This window comes from Oryctolagus cuniculus, chromosome 2 (assembly GCF_964237555.1).
Source record: "Oryctolagus cuniculus chromosome 2, mOryCun1.1, whole genome shotgun sequence".
Classification (NCBI taxonomy): domain Eukaryota; kingdom Metazoa; phylum Chordata; class Mammalia; order Lagomorpha; family Leporidae; genus Oryctolagus; species Oryctolagus cuniculus.
Genome location: NC_091433.1, coordinates 93,494,915 through 93,517,059, shown reverse-complemented (window position 1 = coordinate 93,517,059; position 22,145 = coordinate 93,494,915). Strand labels below are relative to the sequence as shown.

General features: G+C 38.2%; 1 pseudogene; it reads left to right on the top strand.

The window, feature by feature from the left end:
* The first annotated feature begins 1,278 nt into the window (after positions 1 to 1,278).
* LOC100346419 (UBX domain-containing protein 6-like) lies at positions 1,279 to 8,919 on the top strand (annotated as a pseudogene).
* Positions 8,920 to 22,145: the final 13,226 nt, after the last annotated feature.

Sequence of the window (22,145 nt, the reverse complement as noted above, 5' to 3'; positions counted from 1 at the left end):
CTTTCTCTCTCTCTCTCTCTCTTTCTCCCTCTCACTGTAACTCTACCTCTCTCTCTTTCTCTCCCTCTTTCTGATTGCACTTCCCTGTAACTCTACTTTTCAAAAAATAAATAAATCTTTGGGAAAAAAGAAAGAAATACAAAATATTTAAACACACCTTTATTTCCAGCCGTACCAAGGTAGAAATAAGTAGAGAATATTTCCAAATTTATTTGGAAGGCCAGCATTACATTGATGATGATGCAAGTTGACCAAACTTGAAATATGCATTAAGTATAAGCCTCTCATTCATAGACAGATGCATATATCCTTAGCATTATTATAATAAATTAAATCACATATGAAAATATAATGAAGAACAAGTGAGATACAAGAAAGAATGCAACAGGTGGCTAACATTTTTAAACAATCCATGTAAATTTTCCAAGTAAGTGAAAAATTGAAGAAGAAAGTCCCATGACCATTTAGATTGAATGTGGAAAACACTTAAAAATTAGCATAAAATTTACAAAAAAAAAACCCTGCTAGCAGTATAGTAAAAAACTGCCTTCCATACTCTGATCAATATTGTTTAAAAGGATCCTACAACAACAACACAATACATACAGGATCATTGACAGCTTTTCCCCTGGAAGTAAGCCTACAGCAGCACCTCCACTATCTCCAACTTCTTATTGGAGCAGTAGTGGGGAGAGGGGAGAGCAAAAAGAAAAAATAAGGTGTAAAGATTTCTAACCAATAAAATGTTAATATGTTGGGTATATTTAGAGAGAGTCCATAAAATCTAAAAAGAAATACAACTGATAAATGAATTTAATAAGATTGCTGGAAGGATCAATATTTTTAAAATCCACTAGAATACCATGCACAGCAAAAGACAAAAAGAAAATATTAAAGGTCAGTAGGCAGAGTAGAAAACAAATGCTGACAGGAGAAAAGGGAAAAAAAGGATTCAATCATGGGATGTCTTTCAGCATTCTTCTGATCAATAATAAAAAGTAACACAAACGACCCAACAGGAAAATGAGTCACAATACGAAGAAAATGAAGCCCAGAGGCCAATGCACAGAACTGTGACTCACTGAAGCAGTTACTGTACTGAGAGCTCCAGCAGGGACCCATCAGGAAGGACAGGGCCACAGGAGGGACCTGGCGGGTGCAGGAGCAGAGGGGAGAGGCCTCCCGCCTGAAGAGGTGGAGTCCGACCTGCACCCAGACCTCGCCTCCTGCTGCTCCCACCCAGCACAACCTGAAGTCAGGGGCCCATTGCCCTGGAGGATGTTGATGGGCTGCGAACTTTGTGACGTTGTGCGCGCTCACGGCCATGCATGCTGTCCAATCAGGAACGACGATGTCCACGCCTCGTCATCACGCGGGGTCTTGACGTCACAGTCATCTAACAGTTCTGGGCAGGAGCAAGGTGCTAGTAGATGGCTCCGCTGCCCCCGATGCTCCCGAAGTAAGTCGGGCTACGTGGCCTCCACCTTCATCACCAGGGGACGCTGGACACCTGGAGCTGAAAACCACGACATGGTGAGTGTGTGCACCCAGGTGTCGGGAGAGGCATAAAGCAGCCGTGGAAGCTTCTGAGAAGCTGGCAGAACGCGGGCCTCCCAGAGCTCGTCTCTGAATCTGTGGCGTCATATTGCCGCTGGCCTAGTGCTTCCCTTGGTCCCCTCAGACCCGGGGGTCGGGGTCTGAACTGGCACCTGGGACCCCCGACACCCTGCCCCTTCCCTGCTCTTAGCGACTTCTCATCCCCAGAGCCATCCCCAGGCAGCTGTGTGGCAGCAGCCCTGCATTTCCCCGACTGTGCAGTGGGTACGGGGTGGTCATTAGGGGAATGTGGGCTCCGTGTGTGGGGTGCGTGAGGGACGGGAGCTGTAGTTTGTGCTGCCCTGGGCTCCTCCATCCTTCCCTGCCGGGACCTGATTCCCCCCAGTTTTCTAAATATGTGGGCAGCAGGGTCTCTTCCAGGATGCTGGCCTCTCAGCACAGCTGTTTCTAGAGGTCTCTCCATTTTCTGTTTCCAATAACGTGGGTAACACAAAAACAAATGTTCTGTTTGACTTGGGGTTTTTGTTCAGGTTTTAGAGGGGCACATGTTCCCTGTAATTTGACACTTGGGTATCATCTTAGCCCTTACATTGTCCTTTCACAGCCTGCCCTCTGCATTTGCACTTTCAGAGTAGGAATTTTGTCTGCTCAAAATTATGAGTATTTTTAAATTTATTCTGTTCCATAAAAATCTTCCCAATCCTGAAAATATGTCTCCTGAGTTATTTTGAATTTATATGTTGATATGGGAGCCTGGTACTTTATATTTGTTTAAATTTTTTCAAGATTGTTGGATATGATTGACAAATTTGTGTATATTCAAAGCATGCAACATGATGTTATGAATATGAGGAAACTTTCAGAAATTATGGAAAATTCACAGTTTTTTGAAACATCAACAATCGTTTATTAGCAAAAAATGGGCAGGTTAACTTTCTGACCTGGCTCAAAACAGCATTGCTAACATGATCAGGGTTGTAGGTACACAATCAATAAAGACTGTCTCATTAAAAAAGAATTTTAAAAAATTCCTCTGCTTGCCGGCGCCGTGGCTCAATAGGCTAATCCTCCACCTTGCGGCGCCGGCACACCGGGTTCTAGTCCCGGTTGGGGCGCCGGATTCTGTCCCGGTTGCCCCTCTTCCAGGCCAGCTCTCTGCTATGGCCAGGGAGTGCAGTGGAGGATGGCCCAGGTGCTTGGGCCCTGCACCCCATGGGAGACCAGGAAAAGCACCTGGCTCCTGGCTCCTGCCAGGATCAGCGCGGTGTGCCGGCTGCAGCGGCGGCCATTGGAGGGTGAACCAACGGCAAAGGAAGACCTTTCTCTCTCTGTCTCTCTCTCTCTCTCACTGTCCACTCTGCCTGTCAAAAATAAAAAAGAAAAAAGAAAAGAAAAGAAAAGAAAAGAAAAGAAAAGAAAAGAAAAGAAAAGAAAAGGAAAGAAAAGAAAAGAAAAGAAACTTGGTTTCATTAAATGTAACAGGGAGGTCCCTGACTGGAACACAGGCCATTGTTTACTTCCTCCAGTGTACATAAGCAGAGCCCTGGGTCAGCAGTGGAGAATAGATGAGACTTTGGTCAGGCACTCTGATATGAGATGAAGTCATCCCAAATGGTGGGTATATCCACTGCACCACAACACTGCCTCAGGCATCCTTACTCTAAGTTGGTAAGAGCTGCTATGATCTTTGTTATGTTTGCTGAAATTTTTTCTTTTCCATTTTTAGTGTAATTGTAATCATCTGCTTTTCATCCACTTTGCCTGTATTCACTCATTTTGTCATTGTTTCTTCCACAAAATTATCCATTTTTATGGTAATAACAGCTGAATGCCTTTTTAAGCTTTCTTTGAAATTATAGCTATCAGCAGTTCATATTTGTAATATCTTAGTCTGAGTCAACCCTAGTACTCTTAACCTTTTACCAGACTGCTTAGCTTTCTGATTGTGAAATCATCACGTATCTCAAATTTCTGTAAGTCTCCTGTAAACTGTCATGTACAAGTTCTCAGACATTGTTACTCTACTTTAATTATTCACCCTTTCTAGATAACATATTTTTTACTTTTTTGGATGTTTGTGGAACTAAGTTTGAGTTTAATTTTTAAGGTTTTTCTAAGCATAATCTCGATATGGAAGTCTGTGCTCATATATTGTAGAACAAGGCATGATCTTTTTTCAATCATGTTTGTGGTATTTTTTCATGTTCTTCAATATAGATGTAGTTGCAGTGAAGAATAACAGAAAGTTGTCTATCTGCTTTTCATACCATTATTATTCATTTCTTTTCATAGCAATCACAGCATACATTATTCCATGACATGTACATCTGTTTTCATTGCCTTTGCATCTAATGCTATACCATGTATAGTTCACTAACATCCAAGTAAGCCAATGGTGATAATATAGCTGTGGCAATCTTGCTTTGCATTTTCGTAGTGGTATCACAAACCTGCTCAAAGTTCTGTAATTCTCTCTACAAATTTTCAGAATGTTTGCCATGGTATTCTATTCCACATATCAATTTATTTTTCCTGAATTTTGCCATTGATGTGTACCTTTCCTATAATATACTGTGTAAAGTACAGTTATCTCTTCATGACTTAAGATGCTCTATTTACATTTTTAAACTGTTTGAAATGGATTCTTTTTCTCCAAACTCCCTTATATCTGGAAGTGATTTTATTGGAACTCCGATTAAGTTATTTAGTTTTACTTACAGTATCAGTGGTATATTTAATATTGTGAGCATCCTTTCTGGTTTTGTGATTGCAGTTATTGATATATGCAGGTTTTTTATTGAAATATTTATTTTATTTGTTTGAAAGAGTTACAGAGAGAAGTAGAGAGAGAAAGACAGAAAAAGAAATGTCTTCCATCCACAAATGGCCACAATGGCTGGAGCTCAGCTGATCCAAAGTCAGTAGCCAGTAGCTTCTTCTGGTTCTCCCATGCAAGTACAGGGGCTCACAGACTTGGTCTGTCCTCCACTGCTTTCCCCAGGCACATCAACGGGGAGAGATTGGACGTGGAACAGCTGGGTCTACAACTGGCACCAGTATGGGATGCCAGCACTGCAGGCTGGAGCCTTAACCTGTTGTGCCACAGACCCGGTGCCAGATATGTGTGTACTTAATATTCTTATTTAAGTAAATCCTCGTACTGTGACATTGCTGCTTGATTTTCTTTCACAGTAATGTCATCAGATCACTCAAAATTCTGTTAAGTTTCGCTGGCAACATTAATGTACAGTCTCTCTGAACTCTGTTAGGATAAGCATAATCTTACACACTTTAAAGTCACACATTTTTAAACTTTCTTAATTTTTATAACTCCAGAATTCATTCACTGAATTTTCCCAAAATGTAGCTCTAGATATACTTTCTCAGAATTTTTCTAGTAGGTGGAATGAGTTTTATATTCATTGATTTTTACTTTTCAATTTATGTAATCACAATTAAGTATTTTTCACCAAATTCCTTTATTTTTGCATTTTATAGAATTCAGCAAATGTAAGCTAACCTTTTAGAAATTTGCTTTAGTGTATATATCTTTAGCGACTTAAATAATTCTTTTAAGATTATTATCTAAAGTGGCTTGATTAAAGAGATTAGGATTATTTTAGTATTCTTTTTAAATGTAATAGAATATTTTACACCAAATTCTCAAATTTGTATGTCAATCACAATAAGTAAAATATTTTTAACATGAACATACTCTTCGTTTTGGGCTTTGAAAGATATTTTGCTCATATGAATAATACTACATGAACACTATTTTCATTCAATACTTGAAGGAGGTTTCTGAGAGTCATGTAATTTGTACGCATGCCAACAATGTATGCTGTTAACATTCAATTGATCCTCTGTTAAAAATAAAAACACCCATTGTTTTCTTTACAGGGCTTTTAACATTTATCTTTATTTCTGGGTTTATGCAGTTTAATTATGATCTGCCTTAGCATGGTGATTTTTTTTATCCTATGATTGGAGTGCAATGACCTGTTTCATTCTTTAAATTTATAGCTTTGTCAAAACTGTCATATTTTATGATGACTCTATATTTCTGTGTTATCTGTTCTTGCATATCCTTTTTTACCTCTGGTTTCATTAATTTGGGTCTGCTCCATTTTTTTTTTTGGTTAGTTGCTCCAGTGGTAGATCTATTTTGTTTATTTTTTCAAAAAGCCAGCTCTTTATTTCACCAATTTTTTTATCATTTTTCTGATTTCATTTTTGTTTATTTCTTCTTGCATTTGAATCATTTCTTTTCTCATTAATTTTGTGTTTGATTTGTTGTTGTTTTTCTAGGTCCTTGAGATGCATTGACAGCTCATTTATTTGGTATCTTTCCAATTTTTTCATGTAGGCACTGATTGCTGTAAACTTCACCCTTAACACTGCTTTTGCTGTATCCCATTCCTTTTTATATTCTGTATTAATTTCTTGTATGACCCACTGTTAATTCAAAAGCATGTTGTTCAGTCACAATGTGTTTCCATATGATCTAGAGAGTCCTGAGTTGTTGAATTCCACCTTTATTCCATTTCTCATCTAAGATGATGCATCATATTATTTCAAAGTTTTTGAATTTGCTGAGACTTATTTTATGACATAGCATGTGGTCTATGCTTTTAGAGTACCAGATAAATCAAGCTAAGATGGCATCTGGAATTAAATTGATTTATTGTCTGGGAACAGTCTCTAGTCTTCCTTTATCATATGATTTTATGGGTTATCATTGCTGAAAATTTATCTTTAATAATGAGAATAGTGATAGTGAAAAGGCACATTGTTGGAAATTTAGTACCGTTGACAATTGAAAGTATTGTCTATTTATGTTTATAACTCAACAATAAGACAAACCAATAAAAAAGAAAATTATGTAAACACACTTCATAAAAGAACACATAACACTAAAGTGCATGAGGAACCAGCATTTTGGCAGAGCAGGTAAATCTTCTGCCCATGGTGACAGCACCCCATATGAGCTCTGATTCTTGTCCTAGCTGACAATCCACCTTCTTGTTAGTGGCATGGGAAAACAGCTAAATACAGTCTGGTTCAAAGAGAATGCACAGTTCTTTGGTATCCCTTTCTCAGTTGCATTTCACATATCATCTACTGTTGAGCACAATATGACAAAAATACATTCTTGAGGAAAAACAGGCAAGTCACAGGGCAGAATTAAATACCTTGTCACACTCAATAGAATGGATCGTATGTTTTTAATAATTTATTTTAACTAATATAAAGAGAACATATTAAATGTGCTTCAAAGGTACAATTCTAAGGATTTAATGATTTTTTTTTGACAGGCAGAGTGGACAGTGAGAGAGAGACAGAGAGAAAGGTCTTCCTTTGCCGTTGGTTCACCATCCAATGGCCGCTGCGGGCAACGCGCTGCAGCCAGCGCACCGCGCTGATCCGAAGCCAGGAGCCAGGTGCTTATCTTGGTCTCCCATGGGGTGCAGGGCCCAAGCACCTGGGCCATCCTCCACTGCACTTCCTGGCCACAGCAGAGAGCTGGGCTGGAAGAGGGGCAACCGGGACAGAATCAGGTGCCCCAACCGGGACTAGAACCCGGTGTGCCAGCGCTGCAAGGCAGAGGATTAGCCTATTGAGCCACGGTGCTGGCCAGGATGTAATGATTTTTATCTCCTTCCCTCTTTCTTACTTTCTTTTTGAATTTTTGGGATCACATTTTTACTTACTTTATAGTCACAGGCATAATGCATCACTAAATAAAAGTTCAACAAGTCAAAAATAGAAAAACCACTGTTCATGGGAGTATAGACAAGCACTATAAATAATCAAATCCCAACATGACAGTTTCACTCATATACAATAAACATATTTAATACTCTCTATATTAGCCAATACACATCAGAGAAAACATGATGTTTGCATTTTTCATTTTGAGGTCATATAACTCCCTGTATATTTTGGATGATTTCCGCGTAACTATTATGTTCATAGCACTTCAGAATCTTCTAGGCTCTAGTGTCATCATACTCATTGACAGGAAATTTATATTTACTTTCATGAACATTTAGAGAATGAAAAATTAAACTATGTTATATTTTTGAACTTGTCCAAAATGCACTTCTCTATGCCCATATTTTTCCTATAAATATAATAATCGAGCCCATCCTGACTGGGCTGTGCCCCCTCCCTCCCCACTACCGTCACCCAACCACTCCAATCCCCCCCCCAGCCAACATGAAGAAGAGAAACCCAACCAGCTGGCTCTGAGGCAGCCCCTCCAGGGACCCACCAATGAGGCACAGATGGCGGCAGCTAGAGCAGAACCAGCCCTGGGCCGAGGCCCAAAGTCACAGGACTCCATGGGGAACCAGGTGAGGGAGGAGCTGCGAGCCCAGGCCACTGTCCATGGGAGCCCTGAGGCACAAGGGACTAACGCGGTCCCTGAGGCCAAAGAGGAGGGCTCAGCTCACCTGGCGGTGCTGGGCATGTACTTCACCTGCGCGCTCACGGGCCGCCCTGAGCAGGGAACCAGCAGGAGGCCAGCATCAAGGAGGCCATTCTCTCAGTGGCTGTGTCCATCAAGAAGATCCACACATTCAACAAAGTCCGTGACCGGGTGAAGCTGGGCATGGACACCACTGCCAAGTACCTGGACAACCTCCACCTGCACCCCGAGGAGGAGAAATACCGAAGATCAAGCTGCAGAACAAGCTGTTCCCAGAGCGCATCAACTGCTTGGAGGGGGCGCACGAGTGTTTTGAGGCCATCGGGTTCCAGTCCTGATCAGGAGAGCCCAAATAGTTCTGTGTGCTGAGCCAGGCAGGGCTGGCCCATCCCCAGAGCCTGCACAGGCACAAGGAGTAGCCGCTGGCTGCTGATCCCGTGGGGACCACGCTGCAGGCCTCCAACTTCGAGCTGCCCGCGGATTTCCTCAGCCTCATGGCAGAAGAGGTGAAGCCAGAGCAGAGGTTCAGGGCGGATGCGGTGGAGCAGCTGAGTGTGCTGCGGGCTAAGGCCAGGTGCGAGGAGGAGCAGCAGAGGGTGCTGCGGGGGTACAGGTTCAGGCTGCTGCGCGTGTGCCTCCTGGATGGCAGCATGCTGCAGGGGGCGTGTGGGCCGTGGGTGCTCCTGGAGGGCAGGGGGAAGGGCGCAGGCTGTCCAGTCAGCCCTGACCGCCCTGCACGAAGGGACCTTCTATGCCCCCATGAGCAGCTGTTGGTGTTGTACAGCTTCATCCGGGAGGCCTTGGCGAGCAGCTGGCTGCCCTTGGAGCTGCAGGCCTCAAGGAAGCAGAAGCTGTTGGAGGAGGAGAACCTGGCCTTGAAGGAGTGCACCCTGGGGAGGGGTGCCCGGGCTGGGCGCGGGGTCAGGAGATGAGACAGCAGGGCCACGTGCTGCCTCCAGCAGCGGGGTGACGCTTGTTCTGCCCCCCCAGGTGCCCTCCGCCCTTCTGACCTTCTTCTGGGACCCAGCTGTGCTGGAGGCCTCAGGGCTGCCGTGCCGAGCCCCACGAGCATGGCTCCTGAAGACGGAGCTCCTGGCAGCCATGGAGCGGCTCCTGTGCAATAAAAGCAGAGCTGGCCTCAAAAAAAAAAAAAAACTATAATAATTGAAATTATTGAATAATACGCAGTGGTATACTTGATTTAACATCATTTCCCTGAGTACCATATACATTTCTAGATTAAGTTCCTGCAAATTTTTTATTTTTATAAGTGAAATTTTGAAAATATTTTTCAATAATGTCCATTACATCTGCTTGGGATTCTTTAATTTGTTTGCCAAAGTTCTATTTTCTAACCACAACAATGAAATAAATGCATAATATCACACCTATTTTGGGACAATTTTGATTTGCCTGTAACAAGATTATTTACACTTCTGTAGCAGTAGTGTATGTCATTACCACACTATGTTATTGCAATTTTAACATGGGGAACCTGGGCTTACCCTGGCTTGCTTTTCGTTGGGAGGTGACCATGTCATATCCTTTCGTGAAGTGTTTGTGTAACTTTCATGTTCATAATTTTTCAGAAGCAAATACACATGGCTATATATGCAATATATGTACCAAATTGTGGATTGCATGGAAAAGATACAATAACCTTGTATAATAAAGATACTTGTATTAAAAAAAGATAAAATAACCAAGGTTATTTATTTCCACAGTGTAATTCTGTATACTTCCATTCCATTAACTTGACTTTGTCATGAGATATGTTGGTTTCTTGATTTAAAATATGAAAATTTTCTTTTTACTGTTCTTTAAGCGTTAATTTTATATCTTCATCCACTTCCTGTGTATGTGTTTATTACTTTGTTATCGTTCCTAAAAAATGACTCAGTTCTGTTCAGACATTTTGAAATTTTTTTAGCATACTATGTGCATCCAAGTCTTATTTCATGTAACTCATCTTGTTTAAATTTTTCATTGTGGTTTCATCAATTTGATGAAAATTCTTTATGCTTCCTTTTCAATTTTCCTTATATTATTTATTGAACACTTTAATTTAGGGCTAACTTTGCAGATATTAATTAAACTGAACATAGATCTTTGTACAAATTAACAGTGGTAATGAGAGAGGGAGAAGGAAGAAGGGTTGGAACAAGGGTGAGATGGAGGGTAGGGTGAGAAGTATCACAGCATTTCTAAATCAGAATATATGAAATACATGGAGCTTGTATAACATAAATAAAACTTTTAAAAAAATAAAGAAAATAAAATTATTAGGATTGTGAAGAGAGATTTATATACAAGTACATTCACTTGTTACTTCTAATAGAAACAATGGAAATAAGCCAAAAGTTGAACAGTGAGTGAATGAATAAAGAATTAAGGCACCAAAAATAATCCTTGATTTACTTTCCTTGATTTAAAAATTTTTCTTGTAATAAAAATAATTACTGGATTATTGCTCACCAAATTTCTTTATCTCTACTGATTACTCTATTATTTATCCTATATTCTAATTACAATCATCAAAATGTAATTCACATGATAAAATGTGCATTGTTTTAATTATTATCTTTATTCACTAGTGTGACCTGTGTATATCATCAATATCCTAACTGGGTGGCTTTTTCTTAGGACATCAACATGATGGAAATTATTTGAATTCTCTTTGCAACTATTTCATGCCCCAAATTCTCAGGCCATCTTGACACAATCTTGCTCAGTTCTCAGAGGATTTTTTTTAGCCTTCCTGGAATTCCAGAGGACTATAAAATTTTAATTTTAATTTTCAAGGGTTTGAATACAAATATCTTTCCATCAATGTTTATCTGGTAATTGTCAAAATTTTTCCTTTATTTCCATTCATTTTCCCTTTATTTTCAATTTAAAGAGATTTTAATGGACTATTGTTTAAGAAATGATCTTATATATGGTTATTTTAGTATCACTGCTATAAAAACAGGTCTAGCCATTGTTATCACAATATATTTGTAGCTTAATAGATAAAAGTTTTTAACTTGCACTTTGTATTTGAATTTATGACTATTGTCCAATTATATTATCTAATCATAGTGTGTACCAATTCTAGCACTGTGAACATGTGTCCATGTTTATTGGCTTTTTATTGTGTTGTCAGTTCTCAAAATTTTGTAAGTAACCTTAGTTATCTATCTTGGGATATTCCATATACTTAGTATCTCTGAATGGTCTAACACCAATATGCTGCTTCATGCTATCAGAATCACACAAATTTTGCTTTTTTTTTTTTTTTTTTTGACAGGCAGAGTGGACAGTGAGAGAGAGAGACAGAGAGAAAGGTCTTCCTTTTGCCGTTGGTTCACCCTCCAATGGCCACCGCGGCTGGCATGCTGCGGCCGGCGCACCATGCTGATCCGATGGCAGGAGCCAGGAGCCAGGTGCTTTTCCTGGTCTCCCATGGGGTGCAGGGCCCAAGCACCTGGGCCATCCTCCACTGCACTCCCTGGCCACAGCAGAGGGCTGGCCTGGAAGAGGGGCAACCAGGACAGAATCCGGCACCCCGACCAGGACTAGAACCTGGTGTGCCGGCGCCGCTAGGCAGAGGATTAGCCTAGTGAGCCGCGGCGCCGGCCAAATTTTGCTATTTTTAAGGTTTTATGGAATTCCAAATTTATCACTACTGTTGACATTTTTCAATAGCATCATTTTACATGAGGAAATCTTTCTGTCAGGGTTCTTCTATAAGGTGACATTGTCTTAAGTTCCTGCAATATGCAATCACTTTAGAAATATGATTTTTAAAGACTATTTTCACTAAATCTCTTTGTTTATTTGCCACTTGGTAATTATTCCTACCAAACTGCTCAGTTCTATCCTAATCATGATTTATACAGTGATATGAACATCACTTTTCATTTTTTTTACTTTATTACTGTCACCAGTGTAATCCATCAGTCAGTACCCAAGTTGTAGGCAAGTGTTAGCATTGTGGGTTACTGTTTTTACTGAGAGTTTATTAACTAAATAAAGGTGTCTAAGCTTTCCTGTCCATTTTCAAGTGTACATTTTTTCTGTACTCCCCATGTCCAGTATGTTTCACCCATTCAAGTTCATTTCCCTTCACTGTATCTTGATAGAGATGAGATTCAATTTAACATTTGATTTGGAATATTCCACAGTGTCATTCTAGACACAGTTGTCTTAAAGTTTTCTATTGACTTAAGGAGTGATGTTTTCTTGATTGCAAATCCTGAAGCTCTATATTCCTTTATTTATTTATTTATTTTGATAGGCAGAGTGGACAGTGAGAGAGAGAGAGACAGAGAGAAAGGTCTTCCTTTGCCGTTGGTTCACCCTCCAATGGCTGCCTCAGCTGGCACGCTGTGGCCGGTGCACTGCACTTACCCGAAGGCAGGGGCCAGGTGCTTCTCCTGGTATTCCATGGGGTACAGGGCCCAAGCACTTGAGCCATCCTCCACTGCACTCCCAGGCCACAGCAGAAAAGAGGGGCAACCTGGACAGAATCCAGCACTCCGACCGGGACTAGAACCCGGTGTGCCGGCGCTGCAGGTGGAGGATTTGCCTATTGAGCCACAGTGCCGGCCTCCATATTTATTCTTAGATAAAATTTTAATTGTTTCTTTTTAAGACAATTATTTGTTTATTTGAAATTCAGAGAGAGAGAGAGAGAGAGAAAATCTTCCCACCAACTGGCTCATTTCCCAGATTGCCGCAGTGGCTAAGACTGAACCAGGAACTAAGAGCTTCTTAAAGGTCTCCCACAAGTGTATGAGTGTCCAAGCACTAGGACCTTTTCCACCACTTTCCAAGGTGCATTATAAAGGAGCTGGAGCAGAAGTGGAGCAGCCGAGCCTCATTCTATTATGGCTTCCATGAAATTACTCAATTCTCTTGAGAGTAATCACATTATATATTATTTAAGAGAATGTTAATTGTTTTTGCCTTTGTCATATCCTAATTACTATTGCCTGTGTATACTATCAGTATCACAGTTTTTGCCAAGATTAACACCGTGAATGTATGGCCATTGTGGTTGGCTTGTTCCATGTGTGATAATGAAGTCATGGAAAACTGTGTGATTTGCAATAACATCTTTTACAGTTGATCAGAGATGTCTAGATCTGGTGTAGTAATTCATCTTATGAACTCATATGTTGATTACAGTCTAAAGATAATAGTTAATTCATAATAAATTATTTCTTTATATCTTCTTATAACTACTTTGTTGCTATTTAGTTTTAATTTTACAGTATTCAAACCATTATAATATCAGTTTATTTTGAGTTTCAAAATATTACTATCACATGTATAATATCAATACTCTACTGTCTAAAAATGCTAGAATAGTGAACCTGTGACCATCTTGGTGGGTTTTTCATTGAGACCTCACCAAATGGAGGGTATTAGTCCACATTCTCCTTACAATGTTAATGTTCACATTTTCTTTTATTATTTATAAATCAGAGGAGGATGTAAAGAGAGAGAGAAAGGGGGGGGGAGATCTTCCATCTAATGGTTCACTACACAAATGGCTGCACCATCCAGGGCTGGACCAGACCAAGTCCAGGAGCAATGAAATCCATCAGGCATCCTGTGTGGGCAGTGCCAGGCAGTTAAGAATTTTGGTATCATCTGTCCCTTCACAGGCACACTAGCAGTGATCTGGATCCAAAACAGTGGAGCTAGGACTCAGATGGGCACTCTGATATGGGATGCAGTCCTTGCAAACAGTGGGGTATCCCGATGCAACAGGACACCAACCTATATACATTTTCTTAGACCAATGTAACTCCTCCTTTTCAAGGTGATGCATTCTTTGCCTTCTTTGTAGTTTTAAAGGACTGGACCAGCTCTCTGCTATTAATTTAATTGTCTATCACTTGAGGATTCATGCATTGGAAACAAAACCCAGAACTCTCATAACTAGTCTGTTATTTTGTTGGAAAAATCCATCTTATGTTTTATATATGATACATATAATACATTAGAAATGTTCTAATCATAGGTGTGCATATGTTTCCACAATATCCAGGGTTTTGTGTAGAATCTAATTCCAGTGAAGTTCTTACAAGATAGAAAGGATGATATGTTACAAATTTAAATATATCTTACTAAATTACCATATAAAAGAATGCATTCATTTCATTTACCAATAGTGTATAACATTAACCTCATATTTCCAACCCCGATATTGCTTTTCAATAAAGCATTATAAATATGATTGGAAAAAAATAATTGTTGCTCATTGTATCCTTTTTATTAGGATCTATTTATCTGTTTATTTGAAAGTTACAGAGAGAGAGAGGGAGAGATCCAGAGAGAGAGAAAGCTTCTACCTACTGATAAACTTCTCTAATGGCCTCAATAACCAGGGATGGGCCAGGCTAAAGAGAAGAGCCAAGAGCTTCCTCAGGATCTTGCACATGTATGGCAGAGACCCAATCTCTGGGCAACCTTTTTTCCTTTCTTAGGCCATTAGCAGGAAGTTGGCGCAGAAGCAAGCAGCCAGTACACAAACTGCCACCCATATGGGATCCTGGCATCACAATGGTGGCTTTACCTGCTACACCACTAGGCCTTTCCTTTAGATTTTGTTTAATGATTTAATCCCTTTATCTTGTACAGAACTTCATAGTAGAAATTACAAATGTCTCCAGATATTGTCATGTGTTTGTTCTAGCTTAATTTCAACTTGTGTATAGTGAATTATAATTCTTAAAAATATGAGAGCCAAAATGAAATAAACCTGCTGCAGGCTTTTTTTTAATGAAATGCATTGTGTACACCCAATAAACTTCATATTTTTCAGGATTTTTGCAGCTGTTAACCTGTTTATGTTTTCATTGAGTCAAATAGTATGAAAATCTTTGCAGTTCATTATTTGATTTGTTTGTTTAGATCAAAATATTTGATATTTCAGTATGTTTTATATATTTGAACTTCTATGGCTTCAGGCCTCATTCTTTGTAGTAAAATATGGTGAGCACTTGAGAAAGAGAGTTATGTATTTGTATGTGAATTCTTAATATAAATATATAACTGTCTTTTTCATTTCAAGTTCCTAAGTGGTAATTCACATACGGTTTTTAATAAATATGGGTCTTTCAAGTCTTTGGATCATACACAAATAATAAATATTTCCTTCCAGCATGTAATGCTTCCTTTTCTTATATTTATTTCTATTTCATAAAGACCAAACATCTAAACTAACTCTATTCTTATTGAGTTAATTTTACATTCTTATTTAATAAGAATTATATTCTTATAATCTTATAAAGATTTTTGTTAAATCAAGTAAAAGCAAAAGTTACAATCCTTTCTCATTTGTTTATAACACATGGCCAGTTAAAATTTTATTAAGATTTATTTGATTTATACCCATTTGTCTGTTTTTGCCTTTATTTTTTGTGCCTTCCAGGGTCTTCCACATGCTTGGTTAAATTTATACCAAGGTATATATATTTTATATCAATTGTGAATGAGTCTGATCTTACAACTTCTTTCTCAGCAATGAAATTATTTGTTTATATAAAGGCTATATGTTTTGTGTGTTGATTTTATATCCTACTTTTCTAAACTCTGTTATAAAGTCTAGGAATCTCTTAGTGGAGTCTTTTGGTTCCTCTATGTATAGGACAATATCACCTGCAAAGAAAGTTAAAACATGACTTCCTCCCTTCCCATTTGTATCCTTTTGTTTTATTTTTCTTGTCTAATGGTTCTGGCTAAAACATCCAGCCATATATTGGATAGTATATATCCTATATTAGATTTATCCTAATTGGAGATATATATCCTATATTGGATAGTAATGGTGAGAGTAAGCATACTGGTCTGGTTCCAGATTTTAGTGAAAATGCTTCCAGCTTTCCTTTATGTGATTATTTAAATATTTAAAAAATAGAAGAGTAAAAATAGTTAATTCCTTAACTGATCAAGATAGTCTAAAATGTACATGCAGTAGTTAATACAGGATCATTGAATGCTTTTTCTGTGATTGGACTCAGACAAGGTTCCCTCTCCTTGTTACCTCTCCTCAGCATTTCACTGGATTTTTAGTGATGGAAACAAATAACAAACAGGAAACTTGAACTATAAGGATCTATTTTGGGCAACCATACATGTGGATCCCATCATTATATGAAAGATAACCTGACAATAATTAAACACAATTACTAGATCCAAGATCAATAAATGAAACTAACACCATTATTATATAATACAAAAAAATCTTATTAAACAACAAAAAAGACAAGGAAACAAATATCTCAAGAAAAAATAAGCAAAAGGGGATTAATCTATGTACTATCTTTAAACATTCTTCAAAACAATATAATAAAAAAAGTCCACAGACCTAATAGAAAAATGAGTGGAAAATATTAAGAAAAAGGTCCAGAAGCCAAAGAACAGTCAGTGAATTGTAACTTCCCCTGCAACAGGTTATGTCAATCAACAAATCACAGTTTCCTAGCAGGAACATGGACACAGGAGGCAAGGAGGTTATTCCTGGAGGTGAGACTACCTGGAAGCTGATGGCAGCTTTCACTTTAGGGAGGTTCTGGGCCCAGGAGGAGGAGGTGGCTTCAGATCTGAACTCAAATCCTGTGGCTCACTCCTGCTTCACATTGCATAATCACAAATGGCCCACCTAGCTATAGGGAGGATTCTGATTGCCTGCATCTGTTCTGATGTGCGTGCTCAGTGGCTGTGCAAATTGCTCAATCAGCAGGCCCCTTGGTTGCAACACTACCTAATCTTGCAGGATTATCATTTCGGGAGCTGCCATAGTTGCAGATTGCTTTGAGGTGTCAGTCAGTGGCTCATACTCCACTTTCTGTGACTGTCCCTCATCATAGATGCTGGCAACCAGGAGGCTGGAACACCTTGGAAGCTGGGGTATTGGAAATGGTGCATGTAGTTCTGGGCATCAGGTAGGGGGAGCATGCAACTTATTGAAACTGTATGGAAATGATTTTAATGAGGCCCAGGAGAACCATGGTTAGCTCTGAAATCTATGGATGCAGGCTCCTTCTTGGAAAGCCTCTTCCCTAATTCTTTTGGCCTATGAAGTGTGGACTGTAGGAGCACCCAGTACATCATACATCCTGTCCCGTCACTGTAAGCAGTTACTTTGGCTCACTCACAAAGTACCTGCTGGGAAACTCCACACCCACAGCTCTAGTCTCCCCCATTGTGTAGTGAGGATATGAAAGTCATTAAAGAGAACCAGGACTGCAAGGTGAAGCTGTGGTTTGTGCAGTTTTTGGTTACTCCTTTCTCCAAAGTGGTTACATGAATCCCATGACTTTAACCCACGGTTAATTCAAAACCATTTGTTCAGTCTCCATGTGTTTCCATATGATGTAGAGAATCCTGAGTCGTTGAATTCCAGCTTTATTCCATTTTTCATCTAAGATGATGCATGATGCTATTTCAAATTTTGAATTTGCTGAGACTTGAATTATGGCCTGGAATATGGTCTATGCTTTTAGAGTATAAGATACATCAAACTAATATGGCGTCTTCAATTAAATTGATTTGTTGTTCAGGAACAGTCTAGAGACTTCCCTTTATTGTATGATTTTATGGGTTATAATTGCTATAATTTTATTTTTAATAATGAGAAAAGTGAGAGTAATAAGGCACATTGTTGGAATTTTAGTACTGTTGGAAACTGAAAGTATTGGCTTTTTATAACAAAATAAGACAAATCAATGAAAAAGGATAATTATGTGAACACATTTCGTAAAAGTCCACATACAAGTAAAAGTGCATGAGGAGCCAGCATTGTGGCAGAACAGGTAATTCTTCTGCCTATGACAGCATTCCATATGAGCACTGATTCATGTCCTCATGGCTGCTGCACTTCCAATACAGCTCCTAACTAATGGCATGGGAATTCTGCTAAATATGGAATAGTTCAAAGAGAAAGCACAGTTCTTTGATAACCCTTTCTTGGTTGCATTTTACATATCATCTAATTTTGAGCACAATATGTTAAAAATAGTTTTTTGAGGAAAAAACAGGCAAGTCACAGGACAGAATAAAATACCTGGTCATTCAATAGAATGGATTATATGTTTTTAATAATTTATTTTTATTACTGTAAAGAGAACAGATTTAATGTAATTCAAAGGCACAATTCTAAGGATATAATGATATTTATCTCCCTTCCTCCTTTTTATTTCTTTTCTAATTTTTCTGATAACAGTTTTATATACAGGCTTAATGCACCACTAAAGAGTTCAACAAGTCAAAAGTAGAAAGACCACTGTTCACAGGAGTAAAAACAAGCATTATAAATAATAATCAAACCCCAACATGAAAGTTTCACTCATATACAATAAATTTGTTTTATACTCTGTATATTGGCCAGTACACATCATAGAAAACATGATTCTTTTTCATTCTTCATTTTGAGGTCATCAACTCCCTGTATATTTTGGATAGTTTCCTAGTACCTTTAATGTTCATAGTTTTTCAGAATCTTGTAGGCCCTAGTGCTATCATATTCATTGAAAGGAAATATATATTTACTCTTGTGAATATTTAGAGAACTAACTATCTTATATTTTTGAAATTGTCCAAAATGTAGTTCTCTGTGCCATATTTTTCATCAAGTGGCTCACATTTCTCTAAGTTGTCTAACTCTTTCCATATACATTATTTTGAAAAATTATGTCACTACAGTGGACTCATTCAGATGTTTAAATTAATGTATTCTCTTTACATTTTGTGTTTTAGGTACTCAAAATAAAAATTTGACCATAAATATTTCTTAGGTCAAGGTACTTTTATATTGACTAAAAATTAATATATTAATTAGTATGGTCTTTTCTAATTTAAGTTTCTTATTTTTTGTTATTCTTTAATGTAATTTTAAGGTTGTATTCATCTATGCCATCTCTATATGATTGTGACACTATTTCTACAAATTTGTCTTAGAATTTACCACTGCCAACTGAATGTGTAATAACCTTATTTATGACAGTACTAACACAAGGAAACAGTGGATGCCATAGTTTGGTTTATGATTCTGTGGTCATAAACTCAATTTTTTTTTTTTGGCAGGCAGAGTGGACAGTGAGAGATAGAGACAGAGAGAAAGGTCTTCCTTTGCCACTGGTTCACTCTCCAATGGCCGCTGCGGCTGGCGCGCTGCGGCCGGTGCACCGCGCTGATCCGATGGCAGGAGCCAGGTACTTATCCTGGTCTCCCATGGGGTGCAGGGCCCAAGCACTTGGGTCATCCTCCACTGCACTCCCTGGCCACAGCAGAGAGCTGGGCTGGAAGAGGGGCAACCGGGACAGAATCCGGCACCCCGACCAGGACTAGAACCCGGTGTGCCGGCGCTGCAAGGTGGAGGATTAGCCTAGTGAGCCACGGCGCTGGCCATAAACTCAATTTAAATGCTGGAAGTTATCCTAGAAGCTGTCATGAGTACAGGATTTCAGCACATGACAGGGCCAGTACCATCATGGTCATCAGCATGGGATACTGCATCTTTCTGGATGTTACTGGAGTTGTAAATTATTTTCTGATCTTTCAAATATTCCAAAATACATGTCCCTGACATAAGATTTTTCTAGTTTATTTTGGACTCTTTTATAGAAGTACCCATCCACATGTTTATCTTTAAATTGTGTCTCACACTAAAATATTCATTGTTACTTAAGGCAAAGCAAACTTTTCCCTTGCCATGTGCATCAGATTTGTATTTTTTATATTGACTTTCATTTTATTACTTTAACCTATGTTTATCACTATCCACGTGAAATCTAATCTTAGCACTGCCATAATATGGTCATTCTTTGGGAATTTACATTGTAATGCCATGAATTTACTCAAAAGTATTCAAGTTGTAAGAACAGGTCTTCAAAGAAGGAGGTACCTTTCTCTGAAGGGAGGAGAGAACCTCCACTTTGACTATGACCTTGTCTAAACAAGATAAGAATCGGAGAACTCAGAGGGCTTCCATAGCCTTGGAAACTCATGACTGGTGCATAGGGAGATTACTGATGCCATAGACAGGAGTGTCAATTGGTAAAGTCAACAACAGGAGTCACTGTGCACTTACTCCTCATGTAGGATCTCTGTCCTTAATGTGCTGTACATTGAGATTTAATGCTATAACGAGTACTCAAACAATATATTTCACTTTGTGTTTCTATGGGGGTACAAACTGTTGAAATCTTTACTTAATGCATACTAAACTGATCCTCTGTAAAAAAAAAAAAAAAAAAGAAATTATCAACTCCCAACTTGACTCTCACTGGGATTAAACATGACAATAGGTCTGATCTGATTTCATCATCATTTAAAAAAAATCATCTATTATTTTTCACTTTATGTTTCTGTGTGGGAGCAAACTGTTGAAATCCTTACTTAATGTATACTAAGCTGATCTTCTGTATATTCAGATAATCGAAAATGAATCTTGATGTGAATGGAAGGGGAGAGGGAGTGGGAAAGGGGAGGGTTGTGGGTGGGAGGGACGGTATGGGGGGAAGCCATTGCAATCCATAAGTCGTACTCTGGAAATTTATATTCATTAAATAAAAGTTAAAAAAAATTATTCAAGTTGTGTTAGCAAACTTCATTTTCATGCTCTATCAAATCACTTTTGGACATCAAATTGTTTCAGACTTTCAAGGACACATGTGTTTTATAGTTTATTTTTAGGGACTCAAAATTGTTCATTTACTTTAAGTTTTCTACGTATTAGGTTGAAACACTGTTATCTTAGCTCTAAGATTATTGAATTCAATGGCATAAAATTTCTTAATTTAAGAGTGTACAAATTTTCTGTAGTTTAAATGTTTATTTAGGGCTGTTTTATCTATGTCTGTTAGATCACCTTGTGGCCTTATTTCTACTTCTACTACATTTGTTATTGGCACACCCAATAGTCAATATACCACATATATGTAATTGTCACATTTTTCTATTTTACATATTGTATTTGAATTTGTTTACTACAACCTGAGTAAATAGACAATAACCTAATTTGTACCAATTCCAGTGCAGGAAATTTAAGGCTACCATTTTAATGACATTAACTCTCCAATTTCTGGAAGTTATCCAAACAAATTTTATGTTCACGGTATCTGAGTACAATCTAGGGCCTGTTTCATCAGTCTCATTAGCAGGGGAGTTCAACTTTAGCCTTACATACATTCATGGAACTTGAAATTAACATTTCAATTTGAAAATTTAGGCCAATTTTTTTGGTCCTTAAATTCATTGAACTCACTCTTTTTCACAATTATTTGTCTAGGCTAATCCCAGTCCTGTGAACCTGTGGCCATGATGATTTAAATTTTTATTGTGAGGTCACCATCACACCCAGCATTCTCTAAGTTGTCCTGGAAACTTTCAGGTACAGTGTCTCAGAGCCATCTTAGCTGAGCATAATCATTCCTTCTTCTCAGGTAATGTGTATATATATATATATACACACATATGAAAAATTATCAGCTATATATATATATGTATATATATATAAAACTTCTGGATTTTTATAGAACTTTAAATCATTGATTATTCAGTTTTCTGATTATTCAAATTTTCCACTGTGTGTCTAGATATTGGCACATTCCTGGATAAATGTGTGGGTAAGTGGCAGGATCTTTTTTTTATATATTTTTTTTTGACAGGCAGAGTGGACAGTGAGAGAGAGAGAGACAGAGAGAAAGGTCTTCCTTTGTGGCAGGATCTTGATGTGGTTTTGATCTCAGGATTATATATGTTTATCTAATTTTAGAGGTTGGTAGAGAGAGAGAGACAGAAAATATGAGTTACATCTGGTGGCTTAATCTCCATTCTAGTAATGACCAGTGGCTAGATTCTTATGGAACTCTGAACTATACATTTTAGATAATGAACTTTATACATATATATAAATTTTTAAAGTGCTGCTCTATATACAAATATAAAAATAAATGAACTATATATATACACATATGTATGTATAAAAGCATGGATTATTTTTCACAATAATCTTTGAAATGTGCTTGTCACATTATTATTTTTACTATCAAGTCATTGATTTCTACACATAATATTGAAAATATGATTTATATTCTAGCCAGTAACCTCTTTGTGTATTTTGTTTTGTCTTTGAATGTATTCTTATCACCTGTGTAAATGA